The sequence below is a fragment of the Trachypithecus francoisi genome, unplaced genomic scaffold, assembly GCF_009764315.1.
Source record: "Trachypithecus francoisi isolate TF-2019V2 unplaced genomic scaffold, Tfra_2.0 Lachesis_group4, whole genome shotgun sequence".
NCBI classification, from domain to species: domain Eukaryota; kingdom Metazoa; phylum Chordata; class Mammalia; order Primates; family Cercopithecidae; genus Trachypithecus; species Trachypithecus francoisi.
The window spans coordinates 147,521,433-147,538,637 of NW_022681469.1; the positions used below are offsets into that span (position 1 = coordinate 147,521,433).

The 17,205-nt window shown below is 35.9% G+C and overlaps 1 long non-coding RNA gene across 3 annotated transcripts in view; it reads left to right on the forward strand.

Moving 5' to 3' along the window:
* Nucleotides 1–13,870, forward strand: part of LOC117073492 — a 63,575-nt gene extending 49,705 nt beyond the window's left edge. For 2 of the 3 annotated variants that reach the window (XR_004433253.1, XR_004433251.1), the window contains 4 exons: nt 8,428–8,517; nt 10,637–10,707; nt 12,771–12,827; nt 13,818–13,870. This is a non-coding gene — a long non-coding RNA (uncharacterized LOC117073492). The remainder of the gene's footprint in view (nt 1–8,427; nt 8,518–10,636; nt 10,708–12,770; nt 12,828–13,817) is intronic. The other variant, XR_004433252.1, reaches the window with a different exon arrangement.
* The last annotated feature ends 3,335 nt before the right edge of the window (nt 13,871–17,205 follow it).

The window sequence follows — 17,205 nt, forward strand, 5'->3', positions numbered from 1 at the left end:
TTTTGCATCGATGTTCATCAGGGATATTGGTCTAAAATTCTCTTTTTTTGTTGTGTCTCTGCCAGGCTTTGGTATCAGGATGATGTTGGCCTCATAAAATGAGTTAGGGAGGATTCCCTCTTTTTCTATTGATTGGAATAGTTTCAGAAGGAATGGTACCAGCTCCTCCTTGTACCTCTGGTAGAATTCAGCTGTGAATCCATCTGGTCCTGGACTTTTTTTGGTGGGTAGGCTATTAATTGTTGCCTCAATTTCAGAGCCTACTATTGGTCTATTCAGGGATTCAACTTCTGATAAGCAACTTCAGCAAAATCTCAGGATACAAAATTAATGTGCAAAAATCACAAGCATTCTTATACATCAGTAACAGACAAGCAGAGAGCCAAATCAGGAATGAACTTCCATTCACAATTGCTTCAAAGAGAATCAAATACCTAGGAATCCAACTTACAAGGGATGTAAAGGACCTCTTCAAGGAGAACTACAAACCACTGCTCAGTGAAATCAAAGAGGACACAAACAAATGGAAGAACATACCATGCTCATGGATAGGAAGAATCAATATCGTGAAAATGGCCATACTGCCCAAGGTGATTTATAGATTCAATGCCATCCCCATCAAGCTACCAATGACTTTCTTCACAGAATTGGAAGAAACTGCTTTAAAGTTCATATGGAACCAAAAAACAGCCCACATTGCCAAGACAATCCTAAATCAAAAGGACAAAGCTGGAGGCGTCACGCTACCTGATTTCAAACTATACTACAAGGCTACAGTAACCAAAACAGCATGGTACTGGTACCAAAACAGAGACATAGACCAATGGAACAGAACAGAGTCCTCAGAAATAATACCACACATCTACAGCCATCTGATCTTTGACAAACCTGAGAGAAACAAGAAATGGGGAAAAGATTCCCTATTTAATAAATGGTGCTGGGAAAATTGGCTAGCCGTAAGTAGAAAGCTGAAACTGGATCCTTTCCTTACCCCTTATACGAAGATTAATTCAAGATGGATCAGAGACTTAAATGTTAGACCTAATACCATAAAAACCCTAGAAGAAAATCTAGGTAGTACCATTCAGGACATAGGCATGGGCAAGGACTTCATGTCTAAAACACCAAAAGCAACGGCAGCAAAAGCAAAAATTGACAAATGGGATCTCATTAAACTAAAGAGCTTCTGCACAGCAAAAGAAACTACCATCAGAGTGAACAGGCAACCTACAGAATGGGAGAAAATTTTTGCAACCTACTCATCTGACAAGGGGCTAATATCCAGAATCTACAAAGAACTCAAACAAATATACAAGAAAAAAACAAACAACCCCATCAAAAAGTGGGCAAAGGATATGAACAGACATTTCTCAAAAGAAGACATCCATACAGCCAACAGACACATGAAAAAATGCTCATCATCACTCGCCATCAGAGAAATGCAAATCAAAACCACAATGAGATACCATCTCACACCAGTTAGAATGGCAATCATTAAGAATTCAGGGAACAACAGGTGTTGGAGAGGATGTGGAGAAATAGGAACACTTTTACACTGTTGGTGGGATTGTAAACTAGTTCAACCATTATGGAAAACAGTATGGCAACTCCTCAAGGATCTAGAACTAGATGTACCTTATGACCCAGCCATCCCACTACTGGGTATATACCCAAAGGATTATAAATTATTCTACTACAAAGACACATGCACACGTATGTTTATTGCGGCACTATTCACAATAGCAAAGACTTGGAATCAACCCAAATGTCCATCTGTGACAGACTGGATTAAGAAAATGTGGCACATATACACCATGGAATACTATGCAGCCATCAAAAAGGATGAGTTTGCGTCCTTTGTAGGGACACGGATGCAGCTGGAAACCATCATTCTTAGCAAACTATCACAAGAAGAGAAAACCAAACACCGCATGTTCTCACTCATAGGTGGGAACTGAACAATGAGATCACCTGGACTCGGGAAGGGGAATATCACACACTGGGGCCTATCACGGGGAGAGGGGAGCGGGGAGGGATTGCATTGGGGAGTTATACATGATATAAATAATGAATTGATGGGTGCTGACGAGTTGATGGGTGCAGCACACCAACATGGCACAAATATACATATGTAACAAACCTGCACGTTATGCACATGTACCCTAGAACTTAAAGTATAATAAAATAAATAAATAAATAAATAAATAAATAAAGAGGTAAATGAAAATTATCTATTTGAAGAGATGCTCAGCCCTCCCTAATCATCTGTAGGCAACATTTTGTTAGCATGAATATTTCGGAAATTGTTTTGTGGGAAGTCTCTAGAGAATTCCCCAAATCCTCACCACTGATAACATGTTCTGCCCTAAGGGAAACACTGCTCAAAACTCTCAAGAAATGGTTATATTCTGTAGCCCAATAGAATATTGTGCTTGCCTTCACTTTACTATTGTAAGTTATTAAATTAATCACCTCCATTAAGATGCTGGCAGAATAAAATAGTCTTGCTTTGTTTTGTCTGTGCTTTTTACCCCCCTTTCTCGAATGCTTGCTGGAATGCTCTCCTGTAAGGTGGAGGTCAGATGTTGTGTCTTAGTAAAAAATTACCATGCCAGAGTTCCAGGAAAAAAAATATAGTGCCAGCTACTTTAAATTACTAGCCTTTCAAAGAATAAGCTGGGCACAGTGGCTCATGTGTGTACTCCCAGCACTTTCGGAGGCCGAGGAGGGCAGATCACTTGAGGTCGAGTTCAAGACCAGCCTAGCCAGCATGATGAAACTCCATCTCTACTAAAAATACAAAAATTAGCCAGGCAGTAGTGGCGTGTACCTGTAATACCAGCTACTCGGGAAGCTGAGGCAGGAGAATAGCTTGAGTTTGGGAGGCAGAGGTTGCGGTCACACGAGATCGCACTACTGTACTCCAGCCTGGGTGACAGAGCGAGACTCTGTTTCCAAAAAAAAATGAATAGATGAATCATTTGAAGCTGATGTGCTTAGAAAATTTCACATTATAGCAGTGGACTGAGTCCAGATAAACAGGACTGTTTTTTAATAGACAGCAACCCAGGGTCCAGTGAACTAAGAACTCATTACACAGATCTGTAAGAAGTAATGAGGGAAATAAATTTTAGTACAGTTATTTGTTTGTAAGGTTGTTTATGTTGTCTTCGTAGTCTATTTTCTGAGTATATGAAAAAGCTCCTTCTCTTTTTTCTTAATAGATAATCCCCAGCAATTTAGTAGATGATACTTTTGTGAAATAAAATGAGATTTAAAAATGAGTCTTGTTCCTCACTCATGCCTCGGAATTCAGAAACTTTTACTAAGTCTCTGCTTTTTACGGCAAAGTGATTATTTGCACGGGTCTAATAAGAATATTTTCTTTTTACGGGATGTATGGACAATCAATTATGCATCGTAGGGTCTCCCCTACGGTGTCATCTTTGACAATGGTGCTCATTTAATCAGATAGAACCAGCCACTTCTGAGGGACAAGGATTGATTGATGTTACATATGGAACTGTTGCCTACAAAGAACTTCCAGAAAAACAAGTCTGGTTCTTAGCCTCACAGGTATAAAAAAGGTCAGGCCATGAGCTTTAGGAAAATTGGGGTCCTCAAGAAATGAAGACTTCTCCCAAATTTATGATGACCATAGATTAATTATGATGAAGAACATTTCTGGGGCTTGCATTTTACTTTTGACATACCAAATATCAAAAGCATTTAAACGTCCAATATTTCCTTATAAAAACTTCTAGGTGGAAGATAGGCCTGTAGCATCAGTAGTGGCTCAACATTGCACAGTTCTAGACTTGCAAAGGAAACTCAAGGTGGCCTACATGATTATTACTTGTCCCTTTGTAAATAACAGGTCATGCCTAGTGAGATCAGCTCTCCATGTGATTTTGAATATTTCTTTCTTTGAGAATATTAAAATCACAACAGGTGGGAGACTTTCAGGAAGGATTGCTTTGAAATAGCCAACAAGAAACACAGTGTCCTAGGGAATGCCAGGTTTGTTGGTGGAAACTACAGCCTGCAGGCCAGATAGGCCTGCTTTTGTAAAGAGTTTTATTGGAACACAGCCACACACTTTTTTTTTTTTTTTTTTTTTTTTGCATATTGCCTACGGCTACCTTAGCTCTTCAACAGCACAGCTGAGTCATTACAATAGAGACCTTCTGGACTACAAAGCCTAACATACTATCTGGACATTTTAGAAAAAGCTTGCCAATTCTTGTTCAGGTACAGCCTTCCAAGTTATCTGTTTCTAAAGCAGTATGCAACTTTGATTGTGTGGAGCTATTTTACAGATATCTATGTATGTTTGAATTTATTTCAGCATCCTCAATTATCTACATGTGTTTTCTTTTTAATTGTGGAAATTTATACATAACATAAAATACATAAAATGTTCCATCCTGACCTTTTTTTATTTTTGAGATGGCGTCTCGCTCTGTCGCCCAGGGTGGAATGCAGTAGCACAATGTCGGTTCACTGCAAGCTCCACCTCCCGGGTTCACACAATCCTCCTGCTTCAGTCTCCCCAGTAGCTGGGACTACAGGCACCCGCCACCATGCCCGGATAATTTTTTGCATTTTTAGTAGAGACGGAGTTTCACCGTGTTAGCTAGGATGGTCTCGATCTCCTGATCTCGTGATCCACCGCCTTGGCCTCCCAAAGTGCTGGGATTACAGGCGTGAGCCACCGCACCTGGCCCATTTTGACCACTTTTAAGTCTGTAGTTCAGTAACCTGAGGTATGTTCACCTTGTTTTGTCATGCAACCAATCTCCAGAACTCTTTTTGTCTTGCAAAACTGAAGTTCCATAACTATGAAACATACCAACCCATTTTCCTCTCCTGCAGCCCTCAGCACCACCATTCTACTTTCTGTCTCTATGAATGTCGCTACTCTATGTACCTCATGTAACTGGGATTATACAGCATTTGTTTCTTTGTGACTGGCTTGTTTCATTTAGCATACTTTCCTTAGGTTCATCTCTGTTGTTATTTATGTGTGTGTTTTGAATTCCCTTTTGCCACATTAATATCTTACTGGTTCTCTCATTAAAATGAAACTGCTAAAATATATTTACATATATTTATTATACATTCCTACAAGAAGTATGATTTTATCATTTTAAAAACATTATCCTCTGACACTACATGTTATCATTTTTTTCCCTTAAAATCCTCAAATCTCTGAAAGGAAGAGGTGTATAAATGCTCTTATTATGAGATCTTCAAGTAGAGAACTGACTGCTGGTAGCAATTCATTATTTTGGAATTTGAGAATATATAGTAGGAAGTTTATAAAATAAGCACAAATGAATGGGCTTCGTGGCTCGCGCCTGTAATCCCAGCACTTTGGGAGGCCAAGGCGAGTGGATCATTTGAGTAAGGAGTTTGAGACCAACCTGGCCAATATGGTGAAACCCCATCGCTACTTAAAAAAAAAAAAAAAAAATTAGCCAGGTGGTAGCGTGTGCTACTGGGGAGGCTGAGGCAGGAGAATTGTTTGAACTTGGGAGGCAGAGGTTGCAGTGAGCCAAGATCATGCCAGTGCACACCAGTCTGGGCAACAGAGCAAGACTCCACCTCAAAAATAAAATAAAATAAAATAAAATAAAATAAAATAAAATAAAATAACACAAACAAGAGGGAAAATGCTTGGTTCATTTGGAAAAAAGTATGTGGTTGGTGTGTGTTCAAGATTGGATTGTAATTACTCTGAAAAGAGAGATATCATAAGACCGTCTTAGCCACTAACCTTCCCCCTACTCTCACCCAGACACCCTCATGTGATATTGTCAGGCAGGCAAAGGAAAAACGAATGTTCCATAGCCAAGGGTGCAGTCAAGTGCGTTAGCTTTGTGCCCTCTGCCTTCTGGATTCCTAGACTAGCCCCAGTCCTGTTGGAAAGACTCTAATTGTTCACATTCTAATTGTTCACATTGCCCTGTTTACTGTGGGGCAATGAACTGTCCATGGCTTGACAGCAAGTAATCAAAGGTCTCCAGAGAAGGAGAGCTGAGCTTAACTTTGACAAACAATGGGGAGTAATGCAGGACCTCTCTTCTGACAGATGCACCTCTAGCCATGCTGGTGTACATGCCCAAGTAACCATTATTTTAGAGGTGGCAGCATAACCACCTTATGAGACTTTTTTGGGTGTTGAGCTATACTTTATTCCTTATCAGTGAGTGTTGCACTCTGAGGTGACAAAGTGAACCAGTATTTACCCTTTAGAACACCTCTCTCTCAACAGATGAACAGTGGCTTTATATTTTGTCCCAGGAGAGTGTGAGGTTGAAACCTAAATTGAATGTGGAAATGGTGTTAGAAATAGAGTGTACAGATCCTGAAATATCAGGCCAAGAGATTTGGACTTTTTTGTAAAACATTACTAGAAGAATGACAGATGATGAAAAAGAAAACTAAAATATTATATTAAAAGTAATCTTGGCCAGGCGCAGTGGCTCACACCTGTAATCTCAGCACTTTGGGAGGCCGAGGCAGGCAGATCATGAGGTCAAGAGATAGAGACCATCCTGGTTAACATGGTGAAACCCTATCTCTACTAAAAATACAAAAATTAGTTTGGCATGGTGGCATGCACTTGTAGTCTCAGCTACTTGGGAGGCTGAGGCAGGAGAATCTCTTGAAGCCAGGAGGTGAGGGTTGCAGTGAGCTGAGATCACGCCACTTCACTCCAACCTGGTGACAGAGCGAGACTGTCTCAAAAACCAACAAACAAAAAAACAAACAAAAGTAATCTTATATATGAGTTTCATTCATGAGAAAGCAAAACACAAGTTTTTAACTATTCCTACCAATTCCCAACTTAAATAAAATAGACTTAGATAAAATGGACTCTTTTTAAATATTGCTGGCAAACCAACTTCTTTATTTTGAAATTCTGATTCTTTAGCATAGTGTTGTTCCAGTCTTGTTCTAACTGGAATGGTTGCTCATGCTACTCTTCCCTTTATGACAATGTCTATATTCAGTATATGTATTGTCTATCCAAGACCAATTCACTTTTCTTTTCAATTGATAATGAGGTTTATATTCAGATGTTCATATAGTAACACTTTTATACAAATGGAACTTAAACACAAGGAACATCAAATGAAATAACGAAGATACAATACTATGATATTTAAAGAACAAGAAATGTATCTAAACATAAAATAAGTATATACTTGTATATGTAAAGCTTTGGGTCAACAGGAGTATAATAATATGTTCCTATCAGGGAGCAATACCTTCAATACTCTAGCAATTAATTGTTTATGCTTAAATAGAAAACAATAATATATTATTTAGAGCCAACATGTCTGGTTTAAATGATAAGCATAGGGCTTGTGACAACAAAACCAAGTTTAGTCTCAAATTACAAACACATAGAAACAATTGATAATATTCAAAACAACAAGAAATAGATAACAGCAGAAATTAAAAATCAACTTTCTTAGTAATTTATAGCTCAAACTTAAAATTAGCAAGGTTATTAAAAATTTGAAATTTAGTCTAAATATATCACCATTAAAAATCTTCTGTCTAAAATTACAAAATTCATTATGTATTTGAATCATTAAAATAGAATGGAATTGCCATAAAAATAGACAAGTAAACTAATGGAATTTTTATTTTTCTAACCAGATGTTGCAACATACAACACTGGTAAAGATAGGCAATTACTTTATCCCTAAATGTATTTTAATTTTTTTGAGAAAATTTAATCAGTCCAGGAAAAATCAAGTTAATCCTTACTTCACACAGCTAAGAAATTATAAACTAATTAATGATATAAGTATATGACCAAACAAGAAAAACAATTCATAAAAAAAATGAGAACATGATATTACATGACAGGGTAATTTATAAGAAAGAGAACCAAATGGCCAATTGACATATGAGAAGATGCTCAAATTTAATAGTAATGAGAAAATGCAAACTTATGCAAAATGTAAAGCAGTTTTATGTTTATAACTTGGGAGATATGCAGAGATATAGAAATTCACATGCATTTTGGAGAGGGCTATAAATTAGTAGGGCCATTTTGAAGATCCATGTGGCAAGAATTTTAAGATGAATATATCTATGACCTTGAAATTCCAATTCTAGCTGCAAATTTAACAAAATTCTAAATGTTTATTATTAAAATATCGCACACAGTATATTAGTATAAAATTACAAACTAGATCTACCTGTGTTTCTCAGTTGTAATTCTTGAAAGCATAATGATCATTTAAAAATATCTCAGAGTTATATGTGTACTGTCGCATCATTTAAGGAAATTTAATAATCACACAGCATAGTGCTATATGTGTTTTGGTTATATATCACGTTTTGTATAAATATAACAGTATTTATGTTATATAGCCTCATAACACTGTATTTCTGAATATCTAGGAGGTAAAATCAATGATCTCATAATAAAGTTTACCACAGTGGACTGAAATTAAGAATGAAGAAGAATACAGAAAGGCATTACACATAACTGTAATCTCTTATTTCCTTACAATTTATTGGAATTTAAAAATGTCACAATTTGACATCTGTAATTCTGTTTATTGGCTACGTTGGTGTTTATTATATAATTGTGTGTGTGTATAATATTATATTTACTATATATTGTATATATAGTGTTACATAGAGTGTATGCATATATGTATATACAACACTATAAATAGTATTAATGGTGTTCTATAACTATGTATATATAAAATATTACATATATGTAAGAATAATATAATTGTGTATGTATACATAATATAAATATTAGGGGAATTAATACACACTTTCTCAGATTGGGGAGCTCAATGCATACTTTTGAAATTCATGATTTTTATGGATTTATTGAAATAACCTCTAAAGATTAGTAGATTCAGAAGGATGTGTATAAATAGATGAGAGCATTTGAGACAAGAAACTGCACAAATAAAGAAAAAGGAATCAAAATCATATATAATGTGCTTGAGAAACAAATAGAAGATTGACTGATTATAACTTAAATTTCATGATAGACATCATTCCTCAAATCAATAAACAACATTCTAAAATAAATGTGTTCTTTGAAAGGCTTAGAGCTTCTGGAAAAAAGAGATGAAGAAACATTGGATGTGTTTAAATTAGTGTTCCTGGTGTGGTAATAGTAGTGAGATTTTATATCATAAAAGTATGTCATAGCAGGGCACACATTTATTTTTTCTTTAAGACTTTATTAATATTTTGAATATATCAGCAGCCCAAAAAAGAGTAGCAGAGAGGAGCATGGGTAGAACTAGGTGGAAATTATGCTTGTATCTGAAAGTTGGGAGAGAGGAGGGAATGTGGGAAAAAAATTCTTTCCTTCCTGTAAAACTAGTAATGTAACAGTAGGAACAGATTAAGACTTTTTTTTTAAATACGCATTTTAGCCACTTTTACTTTCTGTGACTTCTTACTAGTCATTTCAACCCTAGGGTTCTCAGTTTAACCATAAGTGGGTTCTATCCCAAAAGACTGTTGTGAAGATAAAATGGGATCATTTTGCTAAAACACATTATCACCAAACAGTGATCAGTGTCAGTGTCCATTTCTAATGTTTCAAGAAAAGCATTCTACCAACTAAATAACCATTTCCTATCTAAGTACAGAGACTTAGGCTCAAATGAGCAAAACTAACAACTCTTGATATGTGGAGAAAGTGAGGATAATTAATTATATTATTAAAAAGACATAATGTCATTTATATTTCTGACGGTAAATAATTTATTTTTTAAGCTCGCTCCTCAATCTGCAAGTAATAACACAAGGATTTGAAAATAAACCTCCATTACCAGCATTGTTGACAATATAAATCTTGTTGAATAATGGGGACATCAAATGAAAGTATTTGATTGTATGATATCAAGAGACTGTCAGAACTCTAGAAGTGCAAGAAAATCTGTGTGCCTGTGTGTGTGCATTTAGTGAAATGCCTGTCTGATAAGGTGACAACTGAGAAGGGACCTAAAGAAAGTGAGGCAGTGAAGCGTGAATTCCTGAGAGGAATAATATTACAGTCAAACAGAAAAGCAAATGCAAAAGTCTCGAGGCAGTCGTGTGTGTCAGCTGTTTTGGAAATGTTGAGGCCAATGTAGCCAAAGCCAGTGAGTGAGAGGGAGATTGATGGGGTGGAGTCAGGAAGGTAATAGACACGCAGATTTTTAAAAGAATCTTGAAGTTCATGTAAAGTCTTTGGTTTTCATTCTAAATGAGAAGATAACACATTGGAAGGTAACGCAGAGAAGTGATACAATTAGGTACATGTTTTAAAAGAGTCACTCTGGCTGCCATGGAGAGGACTGTGTGTGTGTGTGTGTGCATGTGCATGCATGCATGTGTGTCAACTGGATACGGGAAGAAATGGGGGAATAGGTAGGTGCCTGTTACAATCGTTTCTGTAGTTGATGATGGTGACATGGTCTAGGATGGTAATAACAGAAATGGGGTAGCTACCCCAGTGTTTATAGACGCACATGTAAATATGTTTATCCAAAGTTTTAGGTTGTAAAATATAATAACGCATTCCCAAATACTATTGCCTTGTCAGAATTCCTTTTTATTGTTTATTCCCAATTATTTGGATTATGCATAGACACTCGGGCTACACATGTACTCCCAGAGAAACACAGCCATGATCATGGCCTAAAGAGGGAAGAAAACAAGGTAAGACCCTCCTTACAGAATGATTTTAGGTTTATTTGTTTGTCATGTAGTCCAAAAGGAGAGTTTACAACTATACTGCTTTAAGCAATCAAAATACTTCTATGTGATTTTGTTTCCTCCCTGCATGTTATTTCCTGCTCCAGGATGTGTAAAAAAGAAAGGTTACACACACGTTGAAAACGAATACATCAACAATTACAGCCCTGAATAGTCTCATGCACTAATGATGGGATCCTAAATTAGTTTAATATTTGGGGATGGCAATCAACATTTAACAGAAGGTTAATAAGATATATGCTGTTTGACGAAGTCTTCTCGCTTCTAGAAATTTACCTTAATAAAATAGTAAAGGACATTTGAAAAAAATTAGATGCAAGACATATTCGTAAAATATTGGAAGTAAAGTAAACTTCCATGGATGTGGAATTGAATTAAAATATTCCACTTGTTAAAATTGATAATGAAATATTCAGTACTTGATAAAATTTATACAAAAATTTATACAAAAATATTGCTAAGCATGCTAAATACAGTAAAAATCGTTTTTATAAAAATTTATACAAAATTATAGGTAGAAAACTGAATAGAAAATCATATTACATTGTATTAATGTCCCCCAAAATGTATGTATTGAAACTTAATTGCCAGTTTGGTATTATTAAGAAGTGAGGCATTTAGGAGGTGATCAAATCATGAGGGTACAGTTTCATGCATGAAATTAGCAACCTTATAAAAAGGGTTGGATGGGGTGAGTTCCCAACTTTCATCCCTTCCACCATGTGAATTTATAGCTTCTGTCCCCTCTGGAGGATGTAGTAACAAGGTGCCATCTTGGAAGTAGAGGTTAGGCCCTCCAGAGACACTAAACCTGTTGGCTCCTTGACCTAAGACGTTTCAGCCTTCAGAACTCAGGCAAATACATTTCTGCTGTTTAGTCTGTGAAATTTTGTTATAGCAGCACAAATGGACTAACCCACACACATATATGCATGCACACACACATACATATATGTTTGTGTGTATATATATGTATGCACAAACACAGGCACATTTTTTATTTTTGATATTTTATTTCAACAAGCAACATATTTTGCTGTTAAAATCGAATTATAGGATTTTTAGACAAAATATATAGTAGCTTAGTTAAAATTTTGTTCTTGATTGCCTTTCACTTAAATTTTAAAAAATCTGTCTTCTCTGACTTAGAAATAGCATTTAACTCAAAAATCATAAAACAAAACAAAAATTTATTTTAGCTGCTCTTTCTGTGATTTTAGTTTTTTTCTTAAATTACACTTTTTGATAAACATTATCACTCTGTTCTGCCTTTCTTAGTTGTAGAACTTAATTGCCACTACTTTTTACTTACCTCTCAGGACATTACACTTTTGTCTGGCTAAGAATAACCCCTTCTTTCCACAATGAATCATTCGCAATGAGTACATTCCAAGGTACTCATTGCTAAGGTTGATCTGAAAGCTTTTCTTGAGAGTTTGTTTATTGAGAGTCAAACTGGCTTTTTCCTGACCCAGACTTCTTTCATTCAACATAAGCTTTGCACCAAGCTATCACTAAGCAAAGGAGAGTCAAGCAGGACCTGGGTCTTAGGGTTGCGGAAGGCTTATGACCCTGTTTCTGCATTAAGTGTATTCTGCATTAAGGAACTGGTTAAAATGAAGGTTTAACTGGCTCTGGCTCAGCGTGATTTATATCACAAACATCCCCTCTTGTGAATAACAGCAATCAGTCCACAAACACATGCTTCTTATGCTTCTCCAACATTTCTTGTCCTTTGTACCCAAGAGAAAAGTAATGCCATTAAAGCTTGTGTGTTGCACCTGTGCCAGCAGAGACAGATGCTGGCAAGAACTGTTCAACAAGCAATAATGAACAAACCTCATATACATCAGGTTTATTGAAGTGGGCAGAATGAGAAATTTGAGAAGGTTTGAGTGATAGGTGTGTTTAGTTAATAGAAAAGATGCATGACTTAACTTGTTAAATTTTTTTTATAAATCATATAAATGCAATCAAATCTTATATATTAAATTCTCTTTTCTCAGTAGTGTACAGCATCCATCTTCATGGCCGTCCACCTTTTCCAAACTGTGGGTGTTAAGGTACTGAGAAGTTAGTGTGCTCATTGTAGCAGTAACACATGGTATCTGAAGACTAGTTTGGAATACTGTACAACTTCTGTCATCATTAAATTTGCATAGATTTAGTTCTGCATGTAACATGCTTGAAGCATCCTATCGATTGCTCACACAGGTCTCCACACTGACATTAAATGTGAACATTATTGTTTTTATGAAACATTTAATTAGATATACTCAAAGTATAAAAAATTACACAATTTAGCTCTAATCACATTTTAAATATTTGTTAGTTGTGATTCACCTTTGCCTTTTTATTATAAGAAGCCATTTTTAATATTATAATAAAAATAACTTTGAAAGCTTATATAGAAGGTTTTGTGTTTAATAACTGTATTTAAAAAAATTTAGACTGGGCATGATGGCTCACGCCTGTAATCCCAGCACTTTGGGAGCCGAGGCAGGCGGTCACGAGGTCAGGAGATCGAGACCATCCTGGCTAACATGGTGAAACCCCGTATCTATGAAAAAATACAAAAAATTAGTTGGGCGTAGTGGTGGACGCCTGTAGTCCCAGCTACTTAGGAGGCTGAGGCAGGAGAATGGCATGAACTTGGGAGGCGGAGCTTGTAGTGAGCCTAGATCGTGCCACTGCACTCCAGCCTGGGCAACAAAGTGAAACTCTGTCAAAAAAAAAAAAATTCAAATTTTGTGCATTTTGAATATATCTATATTTTTAATCAGTTTGACCACTACTTTCAATAGAACATATTATGTAAACACCTCGATAAAAATTATGTAATTCGTAATGTTATTACAGTGGAAGTAGAAGAAACAAATTATACATAGGAAACATATATAAATGTATGAATTATCTGTTTATTTTATTAATCAAATAATTATGTGGTTACATTAATAATATATTTTAACCATATTTTATTAACCAAATACATTATGTAAGTTTATTTTATTAACCAAGTTTATTTTATTCATCCAAACCTCTCCTGCCCATAGCAGAACACCCAATGGCAATAACAGCCATTGATATTTCAGCAATTGCAGGTCACGTAAGTACAGCTTTGCATCTAGTTTTCAATTTGTTAATATACAGCTATTTTTTTGCCATTTTAGTAGGGCAAAACACTTTTTATTTAGCCGTTTTTCAACTTGATCAATCTTTCTAAATATTTCAGTTACATGGTATATGAGTCTTCCTGTGTCTGTTTGCTGTGGACACTGGAAATGTGAAAGTTTGTCTGGCTGAAGAGGGCCCTGGTGACACAGCAGCCTCTCCCCCAAACACTGGAGCTGGATCATTAGAGCTGGCTAAGAGCCAGTCAGGGGGATTAAAGTGTGCATGGTATTTCAGAGTCAAATCTCAGCAGACAGAAAATAGTGGAAACGGGGTAGAAAGCCCGCACAGCTTGGCACTGCTGGAGTGTGATGTGGAAGGAAAAGTGCAGCAGAAGACAAAAAATAAAAAAAAAAAGATGTAAGCAGGCTTGACTCAGTGCAGCTAAGAACCCAGATGTTATCTTGAGGGTGTTAACTAATAAGCAGTTTAAATCAGGATGTCAGATTCTGATTTGTTTTTCATACGTTCACATTTGGCAGGCATAGATACTGTTTGAAGAGAAGAAAGTCAGTAGATAGAGGTAACAAACTTAGATATGTGCCAAGTCTAGAAACAAGAGACTAGGGGGATAACAACCTTTCGAAATAAAATGTAATATTTGAAAACTGATTGGCTGGGGGATGAGGAGAATGCAGGTCTTTAAGGTCAATCCCTGTTTTGCTTTAGGTTGTTAGGGAAATGCAGGTGTTTAAGGTCAAAGCCTCTTTTGCTTTAGTTGTTAGGGGGAGGCTTTATTCCGTGTTGTAGAATATGTCATTTCAGTTTTGAACATCTTGAGTTAAATTGTCCTAACATATCTTGTGAATTTGATTTTCTTCCCCGGGAAGCTACTATTTCAAACAGTTAAAGAGTATAGATTTCCAACTTGTATCCAATTTATAAAATTATCCCCAGACTGCTGATTTTAGGAAGAGGCTCATGAATATTTTATTTGCAGACAATATATCAGGGAGCTAACAACAGCTTCAATATTTGTGAGACAACCAGTTAACTAAGCCACCTCTTAGTATATTTAGATGGAAAATCTTAGCTGAAGATATTACATAATGAACCAACAGTGACTAAAAAATTGAATATTTAAGTGTATTCCATCATAATTAATTTGAATTTAAGTAGACATATACAGCTCATATTTACCACATTGAACAATGCAAATTAGAGGAAAACATTAATAACCATATCTAATACCACAGGCCAAAATCCTCATAAATTTATTCTAGCTAAAGGAGTTCTTCAGAAGTAGCAATTGAAAGCACCAACTAAACCGGCTTGTATTAATTCACTATCATTCTCTCAGAACCATTTCTTCACTGAACAAAACAAGTAGAAGAGTTAATTGTGAATCTGCATTTTCCTTGCCCATTTTAAGGTTTTGATGTTGACACTAATTGGTGAAATCCCTCCTGTGGTGTGATATAAATTTTACTTGCTATTTTGTTAGGAAGAGAGTGCGTCAGCTCTTAATTTAAAATTATGTTTCTCCCTCCTATGTTGAGTGAACTTAGAATGCATTTTCTGACATATCCACATGTTTTTGTTAACATGAATTTAGGGAAAAAAGCATACTTAATTAGCTAAGACTTCTCATTCTAGGCTTGACCCTGTATTTGACATCTTTTGAATTTGTAGTTGCATAGGCTGCTCTCTGACACTGGTTAGTGATCCGGAAGCTATATTTAGGTTAGCGGAGGTGGTGTATGAGAATTAGATGTATCCTTGCAAGGAAGGACTTGTCTTATCTCAATACGTCTTTTTTTTGCACACAACAAAGTCAGTGTTTGAATCTTCTAAAATCTTCCTATTTCCAAGTTGCAGAGTACCATAGATTCCTAAACAAAGATCTAATTTTTGACTCAGAGACGTGGCAAGGTAGTGAATCACCATTGTAATTTAACAATCTTCAAGATAAAATTATCTCTCTGATATTTAAATTTTGCCTAAATATTAACATGTTTGGGTGTTCTGTTAAGAACGGAAGACTCTAGTCTCTTGAGCAGAGACTATAAAGGCCTCAGATGATCATTTATAATTTTATGCTCTTTTCTCAAACATCTTCAACAAGTTGGAAGTAGTCAATGTTCTCCAGAGTTGTTGTGTTTTTAAACCAAATATATGGTTCAATGGTAGAAAACTGGGCTGATCCAAGCTGTTTTCAGTAAACACTTCATTTCAGGTGGCCTATTCCATATTAAATAATCTCTAGATCCTGTTTTCAAAACTAACTAGATCAGATAACCTACCCAAGATTTTCACCTTTTAGGGTCAGTTAGCTGCAGTCACTTTGTGAAAATGATTGCAATGAAAAGATAAGAGTTGCAGATGAGGAAATGTTTTGACAAATTTAAGCATAGTGGTATTTATTAATATGAGAAGTTAAGTTACACAGTTTTTGAAAATTATAATGGAGTCTCTGGACTGAGCTTTAAAAAACGACAGCGTTTAAGCTAAAAAGGGAATTGCTACCTCTCCTAAAATCAAAATGATGTTACAATAATTCTCTGTTCTCTAGAATTATATCGAAGCACTTTTGTGATGATTTAATTTTGCTTTTGTGAGTCTGAGCCTGTGTAGTCATGGGACCATCAATTAGAATGATGGCTTTCTGATCCCAAAGTCGTTCCTTCTGAAAACAATATTTTTCATACATTTGAAAGTGAGAAGTTTTGATCTTGCCATTCCCAAGTAATTCTCCTAATAAGAGGCATCAGCATGCTTCAGTGACAGCTGTCACCTTCCAGTGCTGAGAGTCATCCTTGAGTTCTCCATTTCACTCCCTACACTCCAATTTAGCTGCAGTTCTCTTGGCCAGTCCTATGAAATACATCCATGACGTAATGACTTCTCACCACTCATACCACACATACTAACACCATTCTCATCTAAGTCACTACCTTTTTTCTCTGGGATTACAATAGTCTCCCAATTTGTTTGCCCATGTAACGTATTTATTCTTCACAATGTACCATATATACCGCTTCGAAATGCAAACACAATCATGTTATTCTCTGGTGAAATTATCTCACATATTCCTATCACATTTAAAATTGATTCAGAATAATCCCATGATTATAAAACCCTACATACTCTTGTATAGCATGGTTTAGTTTCAAGATAGCTCTTCAACTTTTTTTTCACTGTACTGAATTGGTGAGTAATAGTCATATTATTGTTTTTGCTCAAAAAGTCTTGATTTATACATTTTTCAGTTTCTCCTTTATCCACAGGTAACTCTTTCCTCATAAGGCTAATTCATTGTTTCCTTGAAGT